This window comes from Leptodactylus fuscus, chromosome 1, assembly GCF_031893055.1.
Source record: "Leptodactylus fuscus isolate aLepFus1 chromosome 1, aLepFus1.hap2, whole genome shotgun sequence".
NCBI lineage: Eukaryota > Metazoa > Chordata > Amphibia > Anura > Leptodactylidae > Leptodactylus > Leptodactylus fuscus.
The window spans coordinates 137,903,600-137,928,120 of record NC_134265.1 but is presented as its reverse complement, the minus strand read 5'-3'; the positions used below and the strand labels follow the sequence as shown (position 1 = coordinate 137,928,120).

General features: G+C 41.4%; 1 protein-coding gene across 4 annotated transcripts in view; it reads right to left on the bottom strand.

Moving 5' to 3' along the window:
- The window catches only part of SEMA4D (semaphorin 4D), a 77,594-nt gene extending 54,503 nt beyond the window's left edge, over nt 1-23,091 (bottom strand). For 2 of the 4 annotated variants that reach the window (XM_075276748.1, XM_075276745.1), the window contains exons 1-2: nt 22,953-23,091; nt 14,068-14,164 (exon numbers count right to left, since the gene is read on the bottom strand). The gene's annotated coding sequence lies outside the window, so the exon portion shown is untranslated. Of the gene's footprint in view, nt 1-14,067; nt 14,165-22,662; nt 22,683-22,952 lie in introns of those variants that run through there. The other 2 variants (XM_075276746.1, XM_075276747.1) reach the window with 2 other exon arrangements.
- Nucleotides 23,092-24,521: the final 1,430 nt, after the last annotated feature.

The window sequence follows — 24,521 nt, the reverse complement described above, 5'->3', positions numbered from 1 at the left end:
AGGAATGACAACTTAAGGTTCCCCAGGACCCCATCCCTGACATTGGCAGGGAAAAAGGAGAAATAAATCTGCATGAACCCGCCACCCGGACAGTATATTTGACTGCACAGGAACTTGAGTTGAGTATTAACTAAAACAGAGAAAGGAACACCAGCCTCTTAAAGGAGATGAGGAGAATTCAATGAACTTCCAGATGCTACATACAGTAGGCATTTGCTGGGTGACACAGGGTGAGCACACACTTCTGCTAATTGGTTATACTTTATTTCCTAATGGATCTCAGGAGAGCTTCCTAATCATATTCTTTACATACGGCAGGGGGTCCCAAATGACATTACTTAAGAGTACAATATACTCCTCAATAATATAGCTTAATAGCCAAAAGATACACCATCATCCTTATATAGCAGTATAACATACGAATAAATGGTCACCGTGGATCACTGAAGCTGATAATACTATAGTAAGTACCCACTTCATCACCACAGATCCATCTGATGACTAGTCAATGTGGAAAACTAGTCAATGTGGCTACTCATTAAAGGGATGTTCGGGCTCGTACTTCATTTTAGCTTCATTAGACTTGTTTTATCAACATCCTTTTTTTTTTTTTTTTTTTTTTTTTTTACAACAACCAGGCAAATAAAAACATCTGCACAGTTAGGCCCCTTACAGATGACAGTTGTCTAGGTCAGTGTGCTATCCAGGCTTTTTCCGATAGCACAGTGACCCATTCATTTCTGTCAGGCCACACACATGACCATGTATTACACGGAGCAGTGTGCAGGCCGACAGTCTGGGCTGCAAAAACTCAGGACAGTTCCTATTCCTGTCCGGTTTTGCAGTCGTGCTTCTGCGGCTCCGATTCATTGAATGAATGGGGTTGCAGAAGCACAGACGGTACATGGATGACATCTGTGTGCTGTCTGTGCATCAGCCGTGTCGTTCAATCATGGCTAGTGGTCAGTAGATGGTTGTCTGCAAGGGGCCTCCCTGTGACTTCCTTCAGTCACCTCCTATGTACCTACTCTTCTATGACCTGTACCCCTATAGACTCATTTCATATTCAGTCCTTACTGTACAGCATGTGACTTTCTGCTTCACCAGTGTAAACTACATTTCCCCAATGCACTTTGCTTTTTCCCCCTCACCACTAGCCATTCGTTCTAACAGAAATAATTCATGCACTGCACATGCCGGCTCTGTTAGGACAGCACACATATGGATATGTAGTACTGATCTAATAAACAGATATAGTGAAGGAAAAGAGAAACTGAGCATGCTTGTCCTGGATGAAGATGGACAACACAATGTTTTCAGTAACATATTGAAGATACATACAGTTAAGTGTACACCCACTATATGGCAGCTGCAATAAAGGGAGGTTGTTGATGGAGATAAAAGACTATTACAGTATCTAAGAAGTGATGGCAAACATCCCTTCCCCAAAATCAGGGATCAGCATGTGGGCTGCCTATAGCGCCTCATCTGTGTGTAAAGTGTCTAGTGTTACTCTCCTGCCTTATGTAGGTATCCAGCAGTACAACAGAGCAGTCACTAACTCACCAACCCTCTAATGATAGTCTACTTTCTCTGCTCATGCTGTCTCAGTATTTGCAGCAAAGCAAGTACAGAAACCATCACCTTACTACAGTACAACTTGTGACCTTTGTGACAATTGGATTCTCTTTATGTTTTAAATAATATGCTGTTTTCTGACTATCCCGTCCCTTTAACTGTAGCAATGAAAGTGTAATGTGTCAGGACAGGCCTGGTGCATTAAAACATTAATATTTCATTACCTCTCACAGACTAAAAAAATACCAGTTCAGTGACAGAAACCTGAAACTTGTAATTAGATTTCACCACCACATGGAAGATATGAGAGTCTGCAAAGCTTTAAATCGCCTCGGACTTGAATTGTGCAGACTCAACACCAAATGAACATGTTCCCAAATGTCAAAAAAATGCTATACTTTTTTTTTTAAAATTCTGTTTCTATGATACCGTACTGTTCTAAGTCTATGACCCTTAGTTTGGAGGTCACTATGGATTTTCATGCCAAAGAACTCCATATGAAATGCCCGAAAACAAATTTCTCTAAAATTATTCACCTGACTGGCTACTAAACTATATAAAAAAAGAATGGATGACTGTTTTCTTACCGCATATGGAGAAACAATTTCGGGAGGTGCCAAACCTAGCCTCCGGGCTAGTGGAGGACAAGCCAGCAATGGTGTGAAAAGGAAAAGGTTGGTTTGCGACACTCCTTCAGTAAAAAACTTTTCTTTTATTTAATCTATTAAAAAGAGACACACATAACAAAAAAAAGGAAGTGCAAAAAACTATGACTAAGGGGCAGCGATGTCCCCGAAACGCGTAAGCGGTTTCTTTTAAACGCACCCCTCGTGTGTTTGTTGCACTTCCTTTTTTTTGTTGTGTGTCTCTTTTTAATGGATTAAATAAAAGAAAAGTTTTTTACTGAAGGAGTGTCGCAAACCAACCTTTTCCTTTTCACACCATTACTAAACTATATACTATGGCAACTTAAAGGGGTTGCTGGGGATTTTCAAAAATATTGTAACAACACCTGCCACACCAGTCAGACAGCAATGACATCATTCATTAGACCACGGCAGCCAATCACTCGGATATAATGTAATCACTCTTACTGAGCCACTCTCCTTAAGGCCTCGTTCACACGGGGCAAGAGGGAGCGGATTTTGGTGCGGAATCCACGTCATAATCCGCCCCCTCGCAACGTTGGTCTATGTAGACCACTAGCATTCTTTTTTCCGCTAGCGTCATGTTGCCGCCTCGCGACAGCACCCTCCGGACTTGGCCCATTCATTTGGGCCTAATCCGGAGCGGAAAGCCACAACGAGATGCCGTGCAATACACCGGCATCTCGTCGCGGCAGCCACAGCAGAATTGCGTGTGAATTAACCCTTAGGGATTGTCCACTTTGTAATCCTACTAATATTATAAATGTGAAAGTTTGGATGTTTGTGTGTTTGGATGTATGTTCCTCAATCACGCAAAAACGACGGAACGGATTTGAATGAAATTCGGCACATAGATTTTAAACACAATAAAAATCTAGGCTATTTTTTATCCTGGTAAATGACATGGCTTCACGACTGTTATGAATTGATGTTTGCATACTATATCACACTGCTGCTGCAGCCTTATCTCAGGTCCCAGAGCTGTTAACTCTCTGTGTAAAAACATGCTAACCATGAGTGTATATGCATTTGCATATTATCTGATCTGCTCCAGGCACTGCTGACACACTGACATGGGCAAACACCTTTAATCCAAATTGGTAGTTTGTCAATTTTAAACATGCCTGGAAAAAGAGAATCTAATTTGTCGCAAATAACGAGAGCTATGAAGGAAGCCAGAAGTCACAGAGTTCTCCTCAACGCCAACAACACGCTTATTATATGGCTTCCCAGCGAGCTGCTGAGATGCCGGAACAATCCCGGGCACAGCGCATGGAACGCATTCAGCGACAGGCCAGCTTGACAGCTGTTGAAACGCTGGAGCAGGCGGATCATCAACACTAACAACACGCTCATTATATGGCATCCTAGCGAGCTGCTGAGATGCCCAAACAATCACAGGCACGGTGCGAGGAATGAGGAGGAAAGTTCAGCAGCTGGACAGCTTAAGAGCTGCCAAAATGCCGGAGCAGGCAAACCATCCACGGCAGCAATCTACTGAATATAGGCAGATCATCCACTCTGACAAATGCAGATGAAGTCGCGGGCAGAGGCTAGTTTTTTAAATATATTTATATAGGATATAAATGTGCAGTTTTATAATATACATGTATTTAGATTTTGCTCATGTGACTATTCTATACCATTCGATGAATCCAGCAAAGCAAACTTAAATAAAACGTAGCATTTATTTCATAAATCCAGAATAAAATATGCGTCAATATCAAGGTTCAAAAAACGTCCATGATGGCAAGAGGAAAAAGACGACGTCTGGCTGACGCGTTTCGGAGCTCTATAGGGGCTCCTTACTCATAGCCTGACGAAAGTAATGCAAGTGCTCATTTATATAGCAGGAATTCCTGATTGAGCAGCTGCAAAACACCGACAATACAAAGACTGACAATATGACGTACAAAGACCCACAAAAAACACAAATAAATTTGAAAATAAACTTTCATCACACCAATTAAAAACACAAATCTAAAATAGTAACACAAATTGCAACCTAATAATACATTGTTATACACAAAAATTATTAATCATGAGATTCCTGGCTTATTTGGATTAGTGACTGACAGTATTGTACCTGGATCCAAGGGGATGTTTGACCTTACTAAAGATGGCTAAATTGAGGTTCATTACTTGCACGTAGTTGTAAATATTGTGTGGATAGAAGGTAACTAAAACAAAAACCATCTGTTGAACTGGAAAAATGGCAATCTAGAAGCCTGAGTTCAGGAGGACTTTTGCCCTCACTAAAGATGGCTGAATTATGGCTCATGCTCATGCGCAAGTTTTGGGTCCCGATCACGTGACCTGTATATTCACTGAAAAGAAAATTACTGAAAAGAAAAGAAAAGAAAACTACTGATCAACCAGAACAGAAATAACAACGGCAGCAGGTAAGTACATCCAGGCATAGAAATGGCAATAGGCAACAATATCATATTCTATATTTGTTCCCTGCAACCGAAAAAATACGAATAAGTGTATACATTGAGGATGCAAAATCACCTAATAGTTAAAGCGACCATAGTTGAAAAAACTCTTAAAAAAAAAACTAAATAATACTTATATTTTATAAATATAAGAGAGGTCACTTTTAAAATTTAATCCTTTTGGAAAACGGGTACGGTTTTTCAACAAACTATAGTTTGGATTACAGTAACATTGTTAAAATTATCAAAAACAATATTGGGATATTAAGGCAGGACGACACTTTCTGCTCTTTAATTTCAGGAGGGATTGATTTTGTTTCCAAAAAAGGCAAAACCCTAGCCAACTATCTCTCCCCAAGTCTGTTTAGCGAGGGTCGTAATGTATCAGAGACCTGGCTTTACATTAAAGGGTTTTATAAATGTGGCACCGCCAGGTGCCAAACTTGTAAATATGTGGATAGAACTTCCACTTTTTTCAATGCTTCACAGGATCACTCTTATAACATCAATAGTTACATAAATTGTAGTACAGATCACGTTATTTACATCATTTGCTGTACTTCATGTAAGTTGCAGTATATTGGAAGTACAATCAGACCCTTAAAATTGAGAGTCTCTGAACATCTATATTCAATCTATAATGAGAAATCAACCAAAGTAACTGGTGTTACTAAGCATTTCAAAGATGCACACAGTGGTAATCTATCTACGTTCACCTTTAAAGGTATAGAAAGGGTACCCAAACCAAAAAGGAATGGCAATTGGGAACAACAGGTTCGGATAAGGGAAGCCTTTTGGATTCTAAAGTTGGATACCCGTTTTCCAAAAGGATTAAATTTTAAAAGTGACCTCTCTTATATTTATAAAATATAAGTATTATTTAGTTTTTTTTTTAAGAGTTTTTTCAACTATGGTCGCTTTAACTATTAGGTGATTTTGCATCCTCAATGTATACACTTATTCGTATTTTTTCGGTTGCAGGGAACAAATATAGAATATGATATTGTTGCCTATTGCCATTTCTATGCCTGGATGTACTTACCTGCTGCCGTTGTTATTTCTGTTCTGGTTGATCAGTAGTTTTCTTTTCTTTTCTTTTCAGTAATTTTCTTTTCAGTGAATATACAGGTCACGTGATCGGGACCCAAAACTTGCGCATGAGCATGAGCCATAATTCAGCCATCTTTAGTGAGGGCAAAAGTCCTCCTGAACTCAGGCTTCTAGATTGCCATTTTTCCAGTTCAACAGATGGTTTTTGTTTTAGTTACCTTCTATCCACACAATATTTACAACTACGTGCAAGTAATGAACCTCAATTTAGCCATCTTTAGTAAGGTCAAACATCCCCTTGGATCCAGGTACAATACTGTCAGTCACTAATCCAAATAAGCCAGGAATCTCATGATTAATAATTTTTGTGTATAACAATGTATTATTAGGTTGCAATTTGTGTTACTATTTTAGATTTGTGTTTTTAATTGGTGTGATGAAAGTTTATTTTCAAATTTATTTGTGTTTTTTGTGGGTCTTTGTACGTCATATTGTCAGTCTTTGTATTGTCGGTGTTTTGCAGCTGCTCAATCAGGAATTCCTGCTATATAAATGAGCACTTGCATTACTTTCGTCAGGCTATGAGTAAGGAGCCCCTATAGAGCTCCGAAACGCGTCAGCCAGACGTCGTCTTTTTCCTCTTGCCATCATGGACGTTTTTTGAACCTTGATATTGACGCATATTTTATTCTGGATTTATGAAATAAATGCTACGTTTTATTTAAGTTTGCTTTGCTGGATTCATCGTGTGGCTATTCAACTTTACCTCGAGCTGGGAGGCTTTTTTCCGTGCATGCATACTTAGTCTGGAGGACTACAACACGGGACAAACAGAGTGTTTTTTACAATCAATCCTCGATTGAAGACACGTAAGTGAGCTGACACGTCTTTTTTGTTTTTGCATTCTATACCATTGCTAACCCGAGTTCATACTGTAGAATGGTAGAGTTCGTGGAACAGTCAGTCTTGTGTAATGCATCCATGTACAAGACTGAAAAGGAGTAAATATGGTGACTTTCACGTGACACACAGACTCCTCTTCCTAATGTGACCCTTGGCATTCAGTAAGTAGAAGTGGAACATCCCTCAACTGTGGGTTGAATTTACATGCATATTCTAGCTTTACTGCCTGTCTGTAGGTGATTTTTTTTTTATTTTTAAATAAAGTAAATTGTAGAAAAAAAAACTGATCGTAGATGACAGTGTTATTTTAGTTAATAAATGTAACTGCTAGACAAAAAAAAAAAGGAAGGAAACAGAAGACAGAGAGAACAATGTGGGAGCTGCTGTAGTAATACTGTAGAAGTTCTGCCCATCAATAAACTACTATCTACCTGTGACATACCTACACAGTGCTAACTAAATACATGACGTGTCAGGTTGGTCACACCCGCATGTATATTGCACAACTGTATGTCTTCCTATTTGCTAAATAGATAGAAAGTGGTGCCAGGAGTGTGTGTGTGTGTGTGTTGGGGGGGTAGTTGCGATATTGGGAGGGTAGCCCCACGCAAGACAGGGTCGCCGCGAGAGATGCGTTTAGGGAACGGACGGGGGGTGAAGGGGGGGAAGCACGCAATAGTGGGAGGGTAGCCCCGCGAGTTGAGTTTAGGGAACGGACGGAGGGGGTCCACGGCCGAGGGGGGTGCGCGCGTGAGGTGGGTTTGGGGGGCTGGGGCCCACCTGCGTATACTACGCATATACACAGATGCAACACAGCCGAGACGCGGCACAGGCGCATCATAGCCAGCAGCAAATGCAGCCGCAGGTCGTTGCCTACGACAACATGCGGCCGAAGTCGTGGGCAAATGCTAGTGCAAAATAAATGCACAATACATTACAACAAACTATTTTAGGACCTGTAAAGGTGCTTTATCAATACAGATCAATGCTATATCATACAAAATCAATGCTTATCATATATTTTATTATCAATGCTTTATCATACAAACACTCTTACATCATATATCTATGCACTGTTCACACTTGTGTAGTATAGTGCTATATTCTATCCATAAAAAAGATGGCCTCACTAAGACAATAACAATGAGAAAAAGATCAAGTGATTAGCTTGAATGCTGTTCATTTGGCGTGCCCTTGCATGACGCCAAAAGGCACTCTCTACGACACAGCTTCTAAACCCTTTTAAATTACAGGGCTTTAAGAGGATCAGTCCCGAGCCATGTGCTGTGTGCCTGGTTACTAAATGCTACAGAAGCGACAACACTTCTAAAGGAAAGCCATCAGAGCAGAACTCCACTGGATCAAAAGGGAAAAGGTATAACATTTCATAAAATAGACACATTTTTAGGTAGAACATGCTTGGGGGAGATGATAGAATCCCCTTAATCCTCTTCACTGTTACTACTGTGTGACAGAGCACATTACAATGATATACAACACACCTTTGTCGTGGATGCCACTTTTGTAGATTTGGAGAAAAACTCATTTGAAGTCTTATACAAATGAGGCATTTGGTGCTCTGTTGGCGGGCCTTCTGCCCTGTGAGTGCTGCTTTTATCACTCAGACCTCTTCCATCTTCTGCCTGCAGCACCCCATACAGTGAGTTGATGCTCCCTTTGCTCTCAGGGCATTCTCATTTGCATAAGACTTAAAAGTTGTTGGGAGAGGTAGTAGACTCCCTTTAAGGGTATGTTCACACAGAGTATTTTGCAGGAGGATTTTTGACGTGGAATCCACCTCAAAATCCACCTGCAAAAACGTCTCCCATTCATTTCAGTGGGAGTCACTTGCTTTTTTTTCCCGCTAGTGATTTTTTTCAGCTAGCGGAAAAAAAGAAGCGACATGTTGTATCTTCTTGCGGATTCCGCAGCCGAGGCATCCGCGGCTCAAAACTCGCTCCAGATTAGGCCCATTCATCTGGGCCTAATTTCCTTCTAAATTTTGTAGGTAGATAGCAGTGATATTTGAAAGTCATCAAAAAAACAGGACTTTGGCAAGTGGTACCTTATATAAAAGCAAATGGGACCAACCATTGTTTTTTTGCGCCCTATGCTGAGGGACCTCTGCTCATATTATTATACCAAAAAGCAGTATTTTGTGCCACTTAATTTCGCATAGGGCAGCTTAATATTATTATTAATTATTATTATTATTATTATTATTATTATTAATAATAATAATAATAATAAACTCCCAGTGATGGTATTTTACTTTGCTCTCAATGACACATCCCTATGAGAACAGGCACCATGTTACTACTGCAGCTTCAAATACGGATTTGGCCTTTCCCCAGACAAACACCTTTCCAAGCACAAAGGAGCAATTTCACAAGTCTCCTTATTCAGATCTCAAATATTACTGTCTGGCTTTTTTTTTTTTAAACCGCATTACTGTGAATTCATTGTTTAGTCACTAAGGTTAGATCCGAAAAGCTAATACTTCAAAAGCTTTCCTCAAGATATGCAGTAACTACTCATGACAGCAGAAACAGTAAAAGCCAGGAGCACCTGGATTAAACAGGATCAAAAGCCGAGAAGGGGGGAAATTGTCATTTACACTTTAACACCAGGGCACACCAGAAAGAACACAGGAAGCAAACTTCTCCAGCCCTCATAAATGGCTCCACATGAAAGAGCTTGTATCTCTTTATCTCTTCATAGCTGCATTGTATCTGGAGTAACAAACATCTGCATCTGTCGCATGGTTTATCTGGCCATACAATGCTGTATATAACTTGTCACCGCATACAACTGACTTGCTAGCGTTAGCCTGGATAGAAAGTTTACTGTGAACCATCTGGGGTAGACCTCAAGCAAAAGATATGAACTTAAGAGACCACAGCTAGAATATCATCTATTACACACTTATATACACCTTACATATCTATAAAAAGGACTTGCTTGGAACAAAAAGCCACAACTGACTCAACTTTTCAGCGTCACCACAGACTTCCTGTATGTTCTCTTCTCAACTTCACACGTGGGAAATTATTAATAACTTAATTTACTAAAAATGTAGTGAATAACGTAAGGGTGTACTGTACTTACACCGGTTTTGTGGTATATAACAATTGGAGCCATTGACTAACTTTGACTGCTATTAAAAGGAAACATGCTGGCTACTAAAGCCTACTGGCACATTGGGGTTTACAAAGCCTGTGCAACAAAGACAAGGTGTGAATTCAACCTTACAGCCATCAGATAAAACAGCACATATGCACATTATTTTCACAGACTAGAATGGAGTCTGTATGCACCCATTAAAAATCAATGAGTGCACAAGCAGTCTAATTTAAATGGACCTCTGAAAGCAGACATGTAAATAGGCCTTAACCCCTTAGCGACCCTTGACGTAACTGTACGTCATGGGTCGCATGGGGATGTATGGAGCGAGCTCACACGCTGAGCTCGCTCCATACATGGCAGATGCCGGCTGTATAATACAGCCAGGACCTGCCACTAACAGCAGCGGTCGGTGCCCGAGCCGATCGCTGCTGTTAACCCTTTACACACTGCGGTCAAACGTGACCGCAGTGTATAAACGGCGCCGGCGGCATGGGCGCCGCCATGTTTTGCCGATCGCCGCCCTCCTGAACGTCACAAGAGGGCGGTGATCGGTTGCTATGACAGCCGGAAGCCTATTGAAGGCTTCCAGGCTTGTCTCTGCATGAGATCTATTAGACGATGCCAGAGGCATCGTCTAATAGAAGTGCTGCGATTTTCCTATTCACTGCAATACTGTAGTATTGCAGTGAATAGTATGAGCGATCAGACTCCCTAGGTTTCAAGGTACCTAAGGGGTCTGATCATAAATGTAACAGAAGAAAAAAAAAAGTTTTTAAAAGTATTAAAAAAATAAAAAAAATATAAAAGTTCAAATCACCCCCCTTTCCCTAGATCAGCTATAAAAGTAATTAAAGAACATTAAACATAAACATATTAGGTATCCCTGCGCTCCAAAATGCCTGAACTATTAGAATATTAAAACATTTATCCCGTACTGCGAACGGTGTAGCGGCAAAAAAAATAAAAACAGCCAAAAAGCGTTTTTTTCAACACTTTGCCTCCTATAAAAAATTGAATAAAAAGTGATCAAACCATCGGATCTTTCCCCAAATGGTATCAATAGAAACGTCATCTTGTCCCGCATAAAAAGACACCACAACCAGCTCCATACATGGAAATATGAAAAAGTTACAGGTGTTAGAACATGATGACACAAATTTTTTTTTCTATTTTGCAAAGTTTATCATTTTTTTAAAAGTATCAAAAAATTTCAAATACTATATAAATTTGGTATCACCGCGTTTGTACTGACACGTAGAACACAGGTAACATGTCATTTGTACCAAACAGTGAATGCTGTAAAAATTAAACCCATAAGAAAATGGCGCAAATGCATTTTTTCTTCAATTGCGCCTCATTCTGAATTTTTTCCAGCTTCCCAGTACATTGCACAGCATATTGAATGGTGCCATTACAAAGTACAATTTGTCCCGCAAACAATAAGCTATCATGTGACTCTGTGAACTGAAAAATGAAAAAGTTATGGCTCTTGAAATGTGAGGAGGGAAAAACGAAAATGCGAAACCAAAAAATGGCCTGGTCCTTAAGGGGTTAAGAGCTCAATAGGGTAAACAAAGCAGCTTCTTCTGCATCTGTCCAAAAATATACCCACTGGGCCTTTAGGTACTGAACCTGTAAATAACCAAGACAATTTGTGACCACGATAAACTTGGCTGTTTTCTACCTTCTGATCCAAACTTCATACAGTTGTTGTGGCAAAAAGTATGTTTTTCTCTGGATCATTTCAGAATACGGGGTGACCATGCAATGTTTGCAGCAAGTTAGACCTTGAGCATACAACACAGTCTTTACACCGCCTTACAAGAGAGACATAAGCACTCACATGGTGCCATCACACACTACTAAATTTTAGATATACTCTGTTGTACAGCTGATGAAAAATATCACAAACCTTTTCTCTGTCCAGTTCTGCAAGAATTCAATAACATAACTGTGTGAATCAGAAGCATTCAAAAAGTAGTGTTTTCTAAAAGTCTATGGGTGCCATATGAAGTCTCTGTAAGGAGTCATACTACAGTCATGTGCATGAGCCCTTGAGTACATATATAGGAGTCTGCATTTTGACACAATGAGCACAGTTATTAGGTTACGCTCAAATCTACCACCACCAAAATCACATCTAAACCACTTGATATGGCTGAGTTGGTGGGGGTGGGGACCACAAGTGCAAATAGGGGCTAAAGCAAGGAGGGCTCAGGATCATATATGCATATGAATGAAAAGTTCATTTACTTTTGTAAAGTAATGCACGTAACATAACTGATCGATAAATAAGCCCCTTATTTTATTACATATATATTTATTTATCCCCCCTCCCCACACAGCATATACAGTACATATACCCAGCAGCTTTACTGACCAGCTAGTTGGTGAATGAGCATTCATAGTTACAGCAGTGGAGGTGGAAGAGCCGTTTGCAGTGCACATCATTGCTTCTTCCCTACTTCCTTCACATTACTCTGCAGAAACTAAAGGGTTTTGCTCTGATCAGGGAGGAAGTAGTAATACAGGTCCTGGCCCCATGCTCCACGGGCCCCATAGCAGCTATTAGAGATAAGTTACTGGAGCAGATGCTCTGACTGCAGAATACTGATGTGTATAAATGCCTATTGAAATCAATGAGTTCTCTCTGACAGAACGTAAAAAGAGAGTGCAATGCAGACCTAATGGCAGGAAGGTATTTATCAAACATCATGTGCCTGTATTCTGTTGTAATTTACGCCAAAAAACGTTCAGTCATTCGTGCCTTATATTACAGTAATTGCTTCAGACATTTTGTGAGCCACATTGAAAAGAGGAAGGGGCTTAGTGGAGTGGGAGTGGTGTCTGACAAAAGGGTTGGGCTTAATTGCACCGCTGTGCACCGAAAATGGTGGCATACCTTTGCTGCAATCTAAGCCAACAAAGAAGTGGTAAGATGTTTTTCTGGTTGTCTGAGATTAGAAAACATTGCTGCTTTTTTTTCCTCAGGAAGTGACATCATGTCTCTTGGTCAAATGACAAATTATTGGTTGGTCACATGAATGGGACTGAGCTGCAGCATGGCCATGTGACCACAGACGTGATGTCACTTCCTAAAAAGAAGCTGGTCAGCTCTTTTTAAAGGGAAGCAGCCATATGTTCTAATCCTGGACATCCCCTTTTCCTTATCTTTTAATAATTTTTATTGGTACTGTTTAACAAATATTTCTGACCCTCATATCTATCCATGTACAGAATGTCTAAGGCCTGCTGAACTACCTTCATTGTACCATGAGCACAACAGCAGCAGAATTCTAAAGCAATATACAAAGCTATTCCAAACTATAGTTGGAGCCATTTAGTTTCCCCCTTCCCCGTGTGTATGTAAGGGCTAGTTCACACGGGGGTTGTGACCGCGTATTTTGGTCCGGATTTTGAAGCGGGAAACCGCGTCAGAATAGGACCAAAATGCGCTTGCCACAACTTCCGACAGTCGTGGCTTCCCGCTCCGGAGTAGGCCCAAATGAATGGGCCTAGTTCAGAGGGTGTTGTCGCGAGGTGGACGCCAGGGCTGAATCAGCCGCGGAATCTGCCTGAAGAAAGGGCAGCTTGCTTTTTTCTCCGTGGGTGGGAACATGCCGCTCACGGAAAAAAGGAAGCTAGCGGTCTACATAGACCTCTATTGTGAGGGGGCGGATTTTGAGGTGGATTCGGCATCAAGATCTACCCCCTTTTACCCCATGTGAACGAGCCCTTAGGTATGTAAGTAAGTGTATGTACATACTGTAAAAATGCATACAAGAAAGTTCTGTGACTGCAAGAGTAATGACCAAAACAATCACGTGTACAAAAAAAAGTGACTGTAATTAGTAGCTCCACAGGGTGACAGCAGCCTCGGTGGCAGGTATTGCGTCTGTAATCACAGACAACATGTATTTATGCGTTTCTAACAATGGAGCTAAGAGGTTGCTATGACATTTCCTGTGTGCGGCAACTCTGCCCAGCACGACTCAGAAATCATGGTAATTATTGCTGTTATAGCAGAGGCGACAACGCTATACAAAACACCGCAAGGCAGACCTCTCTACTCCACTATCCGGTATCATTCTAGGCAAAAGCCCTCAGGAGTGGCTGCATCATCACATTACAAAGCGAACACAATGGAGAGACTGTGTGTGAATTAATATGCAAACAACCAATGTTTCTCTAGTAATTCTCCACAGTGCTGAATATACCAGAGTCACCGCACATACAATGCAAGTACACATACAAGACAACATAAACCCTACATAGCATGTTGCTATATAATCTTACTGCAGAACTAGTAAATCCTGTATAAATACCTTATCAGAAGAGGAGTCGTATAGCAATACGCTAAGTCTGATGGAAGATTGGAGATCCCCTCTATGCTTGCTTGGGTTTCAAAAAGGCATCATACAGCTATAACAATGGAAATATAAAAGTTATGAATATGGTAATAAAAGTTATGAAAAAAAAATCTGCATCCTGAAGGACAAAACAGGTCATTCAGTGTACTCTAATTTCATCTAATTTCATCTAAATTCACTCATGTCTATTAAAGTCTAGACATGAGTCAACATAGAGATGCAACCTTGTGTTATCCATATGTCATTTGTTCTGCAACAGCAGACTTCTGCCTGTCAAAAAATACCTGATATGGTGGAAATGTTTGGCAATCAGTCAAAGATAAGTGACTAGCACAACGTGATGAATTTTGCGCAAACACACTCATTTTTTTGTTTTCAAAACTGCTCCCCTGAGCTTGGTTGTTCATGTTTCTGGTCCAATCTGATGTGAATAGCTCGTATTATGCTGCTTGCGCATGTACCATATGGTATTACTGCTAAGCTTTGAGTCAATTTTTGTGTGCGTGACTTATACATGTAAAACCCATTAAAGGGGCTCTATCAGCAAAATCATGCCGATAGAGCCCCACATATGCGTGAATAGTCTTTAAAAAGGCTATTCAGGCACCGTAAAAATTATATTAAACTACCCCCCGTTTTAAAATAATACCCTAAAACAGAATGTGATAAACTTACCCATCGTGCACGCTGGGCGGGCATTCAGGGTGCGCCGTCTTCTTCATCCACGCCTCCTCTTCCTGCGATGTCCTCGGGTCCCGTCTTACTCGCGAACTGCCATTGATAAAAAATGGCATAGGCGCATGCGCAGCAGCATGCTGCTTCTCCTATGGCTACTGCGCATGTGCTCACACCATTTTTTTTTTTTTTTTTTTTTTTTATCAATGTCAGTTCGCGAGTAAGACGGGACCCGAGGACATCGCAGGAAGAGGAGGCATGGCTGAAAAAGATGGCGGACCCGGAATGCCTAACCACCGTGCACGATGGGTAAGTTTATCACATTCCGTTTTAGGGTTTTATTTTAAAAAGGGGGGGGGGGTGGAGTTTAATATAACATTTACGGGGGGGGGGGGAGTTTAATATAACATTTACGGTGTCTGAATAGCCTCTTTAAAGGCTATTCACGCATATGTGTGGCTCTATCAGCATGATTTCGCTGATAGAGCCCCTTTAAAGAGCCTTATATACAAGCCATGTTATCAAAGTGCACCAAATTCTCACAGTATGTGTGATGTCCGTATTACTCACAAACTGCATGCGCAGGAACCCATCGATTGGAAAGCGCATGCTGAAATCCATTCTTTTGTCTATGGAGGAAGAACAGTGGTATGTACTATTTTGGTCTGTCCTGCAGACCACGGAGCTCCATTCTAGTCTATGGGTCTCTGAAAATTATAGACAACACATGGATGCCATTGACATGCTGCTCAGACACGTTGTAAACTATAGTAAAAATAAATAAATCCATTTTTAACAAATGAAAAATGGATTAACCACAAGTAGAACCCTAGGAAGGTAAACAAGCATGATGGAAGAAAGCTTGTGTCATGTCTTTTACAATGGAAAGAATACAGACCAAGTGGGCTGTATCTGCATCAGTCATTCTATCTCTGTCCATAGGACGATGACAGCACTGCACTCTAATAAGGCAAAGTTCACATGAACGGCTAAACATCTCAGACAAGGGAAAAGCTCGGCTCAAGACTTCTTCAATAATACAATTGACAGAAAGTCCAGTGATCACTACAACTATTTCATCTATCTCCAGAGAATATCCAGATCATCATTACAGTTTGTAAGATTTATTATTATAAAGCCACTTTCACATCAGTATTTTAGAACTGGATCCACAGAAGATTTACAGTTCTACAGTTTATCTGTATAGGTTCCACTCCAGGGTTTGGCTTACAAATATAGATGCAAAATACTGACCATATGAGAGTTGCCTAAGGATGTGGAACATGCGGCTAAATTCACAGCAGAGGTCACTTGGCAGTCCATGTTGTAGATGACATTCAGAGATATCTCATCTGCTGTGATGCTGCTGTACATGACTTTGGGGTAACCACTGCTGGATACGTGGTGGCCAACTCACTGCAACTATAACTAGGATGTCCATAACTAAAGGGGCTTCTCCACTATAGAAAGGGTTCCTTAACAATAAGCAGATACACTTAAGATATCCGATTGCCATTTGCTTGTCAGCAGCTATTCCTCCCAACATTCCCATCCACATATGGTTGAGCAAGTGTGCTTTTTTTTTTTTTTTTAATGGGTCCACACTCCACTGACAAGATTTCCGGTTATGAAAATAGGTTTTCTAAACTCGACAACCCCTTAAATTCAGTCAAAGTGTTATTAAAGCTTTTGAGGATTTGTATGATACAAACATGAGAGTAAGATGATAAAATGAATATGATAAACCAAAATAATAAAAATAATATGATAAACAAGCATAGGAAATATCCATAAACATTATAAAAAGATAACACACACAGAGCCTTTACCATGCAGCGGCTGCATGTGTATATGTTATTTACACGTATCCACCTGCTGCAATTGAAATTCACAAGTCGTTTTGGGGAATTGTGGGTTAAATTACAACCCGGGTAAAGTCATTAGATTCTATGTGTTATAATGGAGTCACCCTGGACAAACAGTCAAGACAAGTTTACAATGGCATGGACCCAAAATGCTAAACTCTGCAGGACATGTAACAGGTGCAGAGCTGCAATAAAATCTCAGTACCAGGCTCATTCACATGGAAGCAGAAAAAGAATCAGGACATGAATGATACATTGAGGGGACTATTACTCCATATATGACATTTACCAATGACTGTAAAATATAAGATTTACACGTTGTTTTATTTACTACAATCCAATAAGCTGTAGGGCAGAATTGTCATGGTGTTGCAGCATAAGATGGTCTAACGTACATCAGTTGAGGTTTCTGATGTTACTTACAACACCAAAACCTCTCCTGCATTTTGCCCGTGACAAGGGCTGTGACATGTGACAAATTTATTGCAGTCCAACAAGTACATTTGGGGTCATTAGAACAGAGTGACATGTTAAGCGGGTGCAGAGCTAGTTGAGGTTTTCTAGCAACATTTACTATAAGAAGCATCTATCATGAGTCATTTTAGTAAATAGGTCAAAAGCAACTCACATGGCCGCTGAAACACCAAACTTGTCCCCAAATGTGATATTTTTGTCTAACAGGATTGCTCAGGTAAGTTATGGCCCAAAGTTCTTCTATGAAAATGTGTAGTATTACAAACATTTATCACAAATATTTCACAATGAAAGTTTTTCACTAAGGCTGAATTCACACTTGCGTTATAATCTCAATAGGAGACACCTCCAGAGAATGCGCTTAAGAGGACCTTTCACCATTTTGCCCACAGGCAGTTCTATATACTGCCGGAAAGCTGACAATGCGCTGAATTCAGCACACTGTCGGCTTTCCCGATCTGGGCCCGGTGTGAAGAGATTACGGTCCGGTACCGTAGCTCTTCTATGGTCAGAAGGGCGTTTCTGACAATTAGCCATAGACGTCCTTCTTCACAGCACAGCCAATCGCGCTGTGCTGTGAGAGCCGGGAGGAACGCCCCTTCCCTCCCTGATAATGCTCGTCTATGGACGAGCACTGTGAGCAGATGGAGGGGGAGTTCCTCCCGGCTCTCACAGTACAGTGCTATTGGCTGTGCTGTGAAGAAGGACGTCTATGGCTAACTGTCAGAAACGCCCTTCTGACCATAGAAGAGCTACGGTACCGGACCGTAAGCTCTTCACACCGAGCCCAGATCGGGAAAGCCGACAGTGTGCTGAATTCAGCGCACTGTCAGCTTTCCAGCAGTATATAGAACTGCCTATGGGCAAAATGGTGAAAGGTCCTCTTTAAAATTGGTGGAGAGAAATGTCCTGCAAGGAGGACTTTTCTCTGTGCCGGTTTTAGTATAAAATCGGTGGAAAACCGTAGGACGCCATTATAGTGTATGGTGTCCGCGGCTTCCACGTGTAACTGATTGTTAAGCTGACATGCGGACCCGAAGGACGGAAACCCGAACGCTAGTGTGAACTCTGCATTAGATGCTCAGGCTGAATTCTCACACTCAGTTTTCCTCCTATTGTTTTTAACTTTTTTTTTTTTTTAAATCAGAAATTCTTTATACAGATTTTGCTTTAAAGTTGTGGTCCTACATTGCGGAAACGCAGCTTTTTTTGTTGAAGGTTTTGTTGCAGTTTTTGAGCCAAAGCCAGGAGTGGACTGAGCAGAAGGGAGAAGTATAAGAACTACCTACCGTATACTTGAGTATAAGCCGAGTTTTTCAGCAAGTTTTTGTGCTGAAAAAGCTCCCTTGGCTTATACTTGAGTCAAGAGCTAGAGCAACACAATCGGCAAGACACCCGTGGGCGGCCGCTAGACTTACTATTCATTTTAAAGTGCAGAAGTGTACTTACGGTACTTCTACTAGCAGGCCAGGAACACAGACACACGTCGGGTGCGGGCCTGAGCTTACATGGCCACGTCACCCGGCATGTGATGGATCGTGTGTGTGTGTGGGGGGGCAGGATCTGGAGAGCAAGGAAGCAGAGGCCTGCTGCTGACTGTGGGCGGCCACTGGAAAAGCGCTGCTGCCGATAGGTGAGTGGTGAAGCAGCACTGTCTCCAGGGCCGCCCCAAGATGTTTCCAGAGCGTCTTCTCTGCTGAAGTCAGTGGCGCACTAAGACGATGTAGACAAGCTGCTTTCACGCAGGAGGTGTTCACAATCTCACTGCCTTCAGATCAGTGTCTCTGCTGACTGTGTTGCTAGGGCGGGGGAGCCGTATTTTTGGTCAGGATTATGAGGCCGTATTCACCTCAAAAACCCTGTGTGAACTTACCCTAAATCACTGCGGGAAGAACCCCGATGCGTTGCTGCCACAGTTTTTCCCGCAGCGCTTTTTTTCTGTGGGACGTTCTGTGGGGCCTTTGCCTTATGCAACTCACTCCATTGCTGATTTTCACTGTAATGTGTAAGCGGCCATTTTTCTCGAGGCCTCGGGCATGTGCAGTCGGCTCTGCCTGAGGCCTAGAAGTTTGACCCACAGTGCCGGAAGAAGACACGTGAAGAGGCCGTTCCTGAAGAAGATGAAGGCGGCGCTGGAGAGTTCTCTCGCAGAATTTGGGAGCACCCCCAGTCCTGCAAGAGAACTCATTTGCGTACCAACAAAAACTGGGATGTCTACTGAACGGCGGCGCGGAGAAGACATCTAAATGTAGGAGAAGAATAGCCTTTCCTTAAGGCTATTCCTGCGTGTGATTGAGATTAAAAAAAAAAAAAAAAAAGGGATTTTAATGGTAGAATCCCTTTAAGGGATTAAAATTTACCATAATTCATCCAACGGATTCTTCACGAGTTATACTTTTATTTGCCACCATTTTGGAGTACATATAATGTTTTGATTAGCTTTTATTTATGTTTTTTTTGCGTCCTTGTGAAATAACACACAATTCTATCATACTTTTTTGCATTTTGTTTTTATGGCGTTCACTCTGCATAAAATGACATGGTAGTTTTGGGGTCATTACAATTGGAGCGATACGATGTTTATATTGGTTTTTGTTACCTTTTTCCACGTTTAAAAATAAAACGTAATTTTTAAAAAAAATGAACGATTTTCTTGGGGTCACCGTATTCTGACACCTACAACTTTTTTACTGTACTGTACCGTTGAAGGAGATATATCAGTGCTCTTTATTTTCAGAACAAGTTGTAGTTGTTATTGGTACCAATGTTTGGCATGTATGACATTTTGATTTTTATTGTTATTTTTTGGGGAAAGCAAAGTGACCAAAATACGTTAATTTGTGCATTGTGGGAGATATATATATATATATATATATTTCTTTTGAACAGTGGGGACTTATACGCACGTGAGAATACCTAACATGTTTGTATGGGTTGGTTTTTTTTTTGCTTACATTAGATTTTTTTTTTTTTTTTTCATATACAGGTGTTTTGTTTTGTTTTTCTTTACTTTTTACATGTCCCACAAGGAGACTTGAAGTTGGGATCTCAGATCCCCTATGCAATGTCCTGCAATACATAGTATTGCAGATCACACAGTAATTCCTATGTGAATTGTACATAGGCAGTTTGGAGGCCGTAGCCCTGCCTCCTGTCTGCCATGGCAAATCCATTGAACCCGCAATCTTATCGCGGAGGGTCCCAATTTAACTTTCTGGCGCACAGCAATTAGACACAAATCACTCCAGTTCACGATATGTAACATCACTACATTTGATACATTTAGCATAAATTACTGCAGGGCAAACTGTCTCGTATGTGTGAGTGTATATGTGTGTGTGTGAGTGTAGATGTGTGTGTAAGTGTACATGTGTGTGTGAAGGAGACCATATATTTCTTGCATAAAAATTACAGACTTCCAGAGCAAAGCTATGAACCCTGAGTGTTGCACACCTAGGTACACAATGGTGTCCTCATGAAGCACAGCATACTGCCGCATGTGACATAGCATAAAATCGTACGTATGTGTGACAGATTTATGAAACTGAAAGAAAACCTGCCTTTGTTGACCGTGGCAACCAATCACAGCAGAGCTTTCATTTTTTTTGAGCGCACTATAAACAATGAAATCACAGACAGTTTCATAAAGGTATATTATTCTACATCAGAGGTCAGTAACCTTTCACACTCCAGCTGCTGTGAAACTACAACTCCCATCATGCTCCATTCACTTCCATGGGAGTTCCAAGAACAGCAGAGTAAGTGTGCATGCTGGGAGTTGTAGTTTTACAACAACTGGAGTGCCGAACGTTGCCTACCCACTGGTCTACATGATCTGACATTGGGTGTAGAGAGGTTGAAATGCACAGTGGACAGGACCAGTAGTTGAGGTAATTGTCCTGTGTCCAACAAGTATTGTGCTCTTGTTCCATTTATTAACATATGCACAATATTCTCCAGGTGTCAAAACAGTTGTCTCAGAAAACGTCCCACCCAGTGTATGGTTGCATCAAGCCTAGACAATCTCTTTAATCAGATCAATTCCCAGAACGGTTCTCTTTGCTCAGTCTTTTACTTCAGAAGTGCTATATATGACAGTATACACATGTGTGGAACAAGCCTTCAGATTCATTCTGAACATTACATTTATTACTTGTGTTCATGGCGTTGCTTATACGTTTCAGCAGATGGCTTTGAATGTAGCTATCAGAAACTTTCACAAAAGTTTCATATCACCACTATACTTTTTTTGACCACTGGATCAAATCTCTGCTATAGCAAATAGAAATAGACGTTATCATTGATCACTATGATCAGACCACAGATAATCATCATTAGGTTTAGAATCAGCTTCACAGCCCCATATGACAAGAGATAGTCCAGATAGAAGCAGGGACTGCACCATGATTGCATTAAGACATTATCAAATTAGCTGTCAGGGCCAGGAAGGTCAATGGTGCAATCCGCATATAGCATGAGATTGCTAGTCCTGCCAGAGTAATTGCTTTCAGGCTAAATCCATCACACATTGCCCCCACACCCCTCACCAGTCTGGTAATTTTTATCATCAATACCCTGCTGTGGAGTGAGCTGGAGAGTGGGGAGGGGGCATCTCCCACTACAATAGCAAGGAGGGAGGGAACAATGACATCTAATAGATAGGCAAATGAATCAGGTGGGCGACAAAGTGCAGGAGTTATGCAGGCCTACTGGTTCATTTAAAATGGAGGAGGGGGAGTAAAATCAGAGCAAGTGCAGCACTAACATGCAAAGATCACCATACCATGTCTGTAGTGGAATGGACTTGTTACAGGACTTTCTACATGGAAGGTAGTGAAATCTTTCAGAGACAGTAACATACAATACACAGTATGTTTCCATGTGTATACCATGTTTAGTGCAGTATATCTCACTGACCCTTATTATAGCAACATCTACAAGGGGTCACGGAAATCCTTGAGATACCAACACACAATACTGAGCAAATCTCCATGTGTATACCATGTACAGTGCAGTATACCAAGTACAGTGCAGACCCTTCTTATAATAACATCTACACGGGGTCAAAGAAATCCTCCAAAGACACTAACATACAATACACAGCATATATCCATGTGTATACAGTGTATATTGCAGTATATCTGACTGACCCTTATTACAGCACTATATACATGGGTCAAGAAAATCCTCGAGAGACGGTAACATACAATACTCAGCATATCTCCATGTGTATACCATGTATAGTGCAGTATATCTGACTGACCCTTAATACAGCAATATATACATGGGGTCAGGGAAATCCTCCAGACACACTAATATACAATGATGTTATACGGCCATCTACGAGTCACATAAGGCTAAAATGAATCCAGTCTACAATAATACAATCTATTGTTCTCAGATTTTTTTGCTCCTTGGTAAAACCTGTCCATAAAGTTACCAGACAATAGCCAGTACTATACAGCAGGTAAATGGCGCTGCGCTGCTTTCCTTCCCCTCACAGATAAATGTCAGCCAATTTACACATGAGTGAAACCTGTAGGGTCATGTGATTCCTGCACCAGGACTGCAATTCCAGGCGGCGGTCGTAGCAGGTTCAATGTATCATTATTTTAGGAGGTAAGAATGAGCCCTTAGCAGACATGTACCAGGAGCCATGAAGGCAGCACCACTAGGGCACTGTACAACCTGGTAAAAGGAATTTGCCCTTTCCACCCCAGTCATTTGCAATCCCACTTCGCACAGACAGGCACAGAAAGTGCTGTGAAAGAGGAAACTGAGGGAGGGGGGGGGGGGGGTCACAGAAGAGAAGCAGCGACATCTTACCTGTTCCTAGACACTAGGGGAATATCCACGGCGAGGAAGTTCTCGGCTACACTAGGCTGCAGTATGGCAGAGTGAAAGGGCGCAGATCTCATCACCAGCCGCAACTCCAGCGAACAGCACACAACAACAGCAGCACTGGCTGTGGAGGGAGGGGGCTGTCACACAGGGAGGGGGGATGGGAGGTAATTGGAGCTTGGGAGGAGGAAAATGATCGAGAAAGCACTGACAATCCAATACTATCCAGCAGGTCTCCTCCTATGCTGGAATGTTGTCCCCTGGGATTGCAGTGCTCATCGGTAGCCCGTGGCTTTAGTTTGCTCTTATGTAGTCATTCGTTGTGTGTTTCTTTATGTTATCCTCACAAGTATGTCATTTACATAACCCTAAGGCGCTGTTCACACAGGAATTTGTCATGGAGAAAAGGCTGGAATTTAAGGCTACATATTGTGGAAACGCAGCGCTTTCATTTAACCTTGTCCGCATATGGCAGAAAAAAAATACTGTGGAAAGGGCTGCTTTATCAAAATCTACAAGGTGTTAATTTTTTAAAAAAATTCCACCCTGCATCTACTCAGGGGCCATTTTATGCCCATTTTATTATTAGTAGATTTTACTAATAAAATTTCCGGAAGTCTGTGGAATACATGCCAGATGATCTGACAGTATTTGCGGCCTATGGTAATGTTCAGTTTGACCCAGGATATTTGGTTGCAGGGAGCTGCAGGCTTTAAGTCTCTGGCCAGTTTTCCAACTGCATAGGTTCCATAGAGCCGTAAGCCTGAACGTGCACAGCAGTCACCGCATTTAGGATGACATTACTTATACGCGCGCGCAAAAAGACGTGCACAAAAAAGATGCGTGTTATACGAACAAGGCATTGAACTCAATGGCTAACTACATTTTACATGTGTATTTTTACACGTGTAAAATGGACAGAATACACAGCGCGTAGATAGAATACACGGAACGTAAACTCCGTGTGAAGGGGCCCTCAGCTTGATTTTGTAAGATTTTTGGAGTAGGCTTAAAATATAAGCTCTACTCCAAAAGTAAGCCCTAGTTATAATCTGTGCTAGGTTATGTCATGGAGGTGGAGAATAGGCATACCGCAGTTCACAACCATCCTGGCCAAGTGCCCTACTACCTTCCACCATGGGAGGGTAAAATCCATTCCAGAGTCCTGTTTCTTGCCTCCCAAGTCCATCTTCCAAGTGCTGCCTCCTGGCCGCTACTATGCTGTGGACTTGGCCCACCTACTGTACATGATAAGAAGTCAGGTGCCACCCCTGCTTTCTTGCACAGAAGCAGCCACTCCACTACAGCACCTCCCCCTTAGGGTAAAAGGAGAGGAGATGGAGACAGCACGGCACCACTGTCACACATAGTGTTTAGAGAAAGAGAATGCCAGTAAGTTGGTTTAAGACTTTAAGAATATACATTAGGGTCAATAATCCTAACCATTTTACAAGATTTGTCAGGAACAAATTTGAAAAGATTCTGATTCACAACGGTGCCTGAAAAATACAACCTATCCTGAAAATGCGCCTTAGCCCTTTTTTTTTGGAGAAA